This window comes from Suncus etruscus, chromosome 10, assembly GCF_024139225.1.
Source record: "Suncus etruscus isolate mSunEtr1 chromosome 10, mSunEtr1.pri.cur, whole genome shotgun sequence".
Lineage (NCBI taxonomy): Eukaryota > Metazoa > Chordata > Mammalia > Eulipotyphla > Soricidae > Suncus > Suncus etruscus.
The window spans coordinates 39,380,598-39,383,961 of NC_064857.1; the positions used below are offsets into that span (position 1 = coordinate 39,380,598).

Consider the following 3,364-nt stretch of genomic DNA (forward strand, 5'->3'; position numbering starts at 1 on the left):
TAACTATTGAGGTATTAAACATACAATGGAAATATAGATATACCCATTAAGTCTTTTGAGATATTTTTTGGGAGGATGAGATCCAGGGCACATTTTCATCCCACACCATGGTCTTATTTAGTTTGAGAGATGGTTTGAGGTAGTTAAGGGATCAGTTAGTGTCCTTGAGCTGAGAGTCCTTCTGGAGCTGAATCTGGTAACATGCATCAGTCCAGTTTTAGGGGTGGGTGTGAGAAGAAGGACCACATAGAATGAGTCAACAGGAGTGGTGTTTGAAGCTTCTTGCCAGGGCACGAGATGTGGTACTTAGAGGGCGTCCCTTCACTTTGCGAGCTGGGTAGTGGTTTATTGGGGCAGGAGGTTGGTCTAGGTACCTAACAAGTTAATAACTGAGTACAAAGAAGTTTAAATAAGGAGGGATAACATATCAGGATTGGGAGGACTAGAGGATAGGAGTTCTGAAGGGGGGCAGGACGGATAATAGATGAGGGGTTAAATACAATATGAATTATTTACAATATAAATTGGGCAGACATAGGGGAGTCCACTGTCTGCAAACTCATGCCCACATAGAGACAGACCATAGAGATCTATTCTTAAGTTGTTATTGGAGGCCTGACCCTCATAGGATAGGTCTGAGCATTTAAAACATAATTGAATTGAGACATATAAATAAATAGCTAAAATATAGATTTGGAGAGAAAAAAAAGTGGGCCAGCACCTTGGAGTGGGGAAGGTTTTCCCAATTTCTTTCTTTTTTTTTTTCTTTTCAATTAGCAATAATCACGCCTCGGATAAACCTCATTGGCTACTACACTGCCACTGCACAAAGTTTGGTTTTCCCAATTTCTAGGCACTTCATCAATGGCAGGGATGAACTTTGCTTACTGAAGCTTTCAGAGTTCTATTGTGGCTGGAGTATTTTAAGATAAGCATCGTTTTCACTTCTACAGTACTAAGCAATATGGTAGTGAGCACTAATAAGAGGAGCAGTATCATCTGCCATGTCTTTTTTTCTCCCAACAGAGCCACAGAATTTGAATCATCTTGTTTTTCCTCATAAATTGGGGAAGAAAGTGCATGATACCAGGAGCAAACAGTTGCATGAACTTTGAGTAGAAATAAAAAATGATCGGACCTAAATATCAAAGCCATGTCAATGACAATAGAATTAAGATACCCAGTCTACAAGTACTATACAAAGGGGATCTCTTACACTAGCAGTCCAAGGGGCAAAGAGTGGTAGGTATGGGATGCATGCTGGGAACAGGGGCAGAGGGAGGACAACACTGGTGGTGAAAATGGCCCTAATTCACTGTCACTCTTTACCTTAAATAAACTGTGAATGACTTGCTAGTCATATTGATCACAACAGAAATTAAAAAGATAAAAAATAAATGAACATAAGGATAATAGAGAACATATAACACAAAATTTTACTTTCAGTTTGATCCCCAAATAGGGTACAATAGATTACAATAGTGTGCCCAAGTACCACCCAAAGTGATCCCTGAGTACAGACCTGTGATTAACCCTTCAGTTGCAGCCAGTATGTCCCAAATCCCAAAACAAATAAACACCCACAATACCACAAAACCCAATGAAAAGAACCCATATTTCACTTCACTAAAATAAACAAACAAAACAAAACAAAAACAATTTCAATAGTTGCTGATTGTCTACTGAGCCTGTAGTTGTTCCTATGACAGTATGCTTCAAGGGTGGAGAAACCCTGTATCTCTCAGGCCAAGGAAATTGCCTTTCTAATCTCTCCAATACTTACTATGCCATGCAAAAACAAAAACAAAACCACACAAAACCTTATGACATCAGCCACCCTTCTCTTTTCTTCTTTCTTGTTGTTGTTTTGTTGTTATTTTATTATTTGTCATTGCTTGTTTTGTTTCCGTTTTTCCTTCTTCTTTCTTCTGTTAAATTTATATTTATACCTTCTAGAAGGGTCCTCCCAGATTTCTTTTCTTTCTTTTCTTTTTTCCAGCAGAACCACAGAACGAATCATCTTGTTCTGCCTCATAAATAGTGAAGGGAAAAAAGTGGATGGTACCAGGGGCAAAACATGAAAATTGAGTGCAAATAAAAAATGATCAGACATAAATAACAACCAAAGTCAATAATAATAGAATCAAGATACCAAATCTACAACAAACTATACACAAAGGGGACCTGTTACACTAACAGTCTAGGTGGCAAAGGGCAAGGTATGGGATGTGTGCTGGGAACAGGGATAGAGGGAAACAACACTGGTGGTGGGAATGGCCCTAATTTATTGTCCCTATATACCTTAAATATAACTGTGAAAGATTTGTCATTCACATTGGTCACAATAAATTTATTTTAAATAAAAGTTGGTGATTGATTTAATGACTGATGGAGAAAATAATATTTAGTACATTTTCTGCAGCCTATGTCTGAACCTGTGATGTTTACTTTATGGCTCTCCTAAAATTTTCTAAGTTAATTCACTTCAGTTAAAGATAAAGAAAAAAGTAGTACAGGACATCTTTATTTCTTGGTGCATGTATATATATTAGAATAAGTAAGGTGATCCGTGATTAAAAGGTTTAATCCATGATTAAAAGGCCATCTCTGTTGGCCATACACAGCTGGTGCCCACACACAACTTTTGAAAATGGCTACCCATAAAAAATTAATTAAAATAAATTAAAAAAAAAGAATGGCTACCCATTTGTGTGTGTGCCTACACACTACTTTTTGAAAATGGTGTCCTCTTTGTGGGCCTTTCAAAGGCAAATCATCAGCAGTGCTTGGGCAACTAACTGGAAGGCTGGGGCTTCTAGGATTGCATGAAATCTCCAAATTCCTTTTTTTTTTTTTTTTTTTTGGTTTTCTGGGCCACATCTGTTTGATGCTCAGGGGTTACTCTTACTCCTGGTAATGCACTCCGAAATCGCCCCTGGCTTGGGGGATTATATGGGACGGCAGGGGATCAAACCTCTGTCAGTCCTAGGCTAGCACTGGCAAGGCAGAGGCATTAGACCCTGCATCACAGCTGCGGCCCACCTCTTCAAATTCTAAGTCTTTCATTGGACTCTGGTCTGAATCAGGAAAAAAACGTCCTCACACAGCTTGAGCTGGAGTGAAAGACTGTGTGTAGTACTGATTTCGGGCTTCTTGAACAGTGTTTTGATTGTTTCTCTACCTTTAGTGGGTGTTACCAGACATCTTCCCCACAGTAAGTAGAAAATTCCTCAACCGGGGCCGGGCGGTGGCGCTGGAGGTAAGGTGCCTGCCTTGCCTGCGCTAGCCTAGGACGGACCACGGTTCGATCCCCCGGCGTCCCATATGGTCCCCCAAGAAGCCAGGAGCAACTTCTGAGCGCATA

The 3,364-nt window shown here is 39.8% G+C and overlaps 1 pseudogene; it reads right to left on the minus strand.

Moving 5' to 3' along the window:
* Positions 1 to 664: 664 nt before the first annotated feature.
* On the minus strand, positions 665 to 834 carry LOC126021389 (uncharacterized; annotated as a pseudogene).
* Between the last annotated feature and the right edge of the window lie 2,530 nt (positions 835 to 3,364).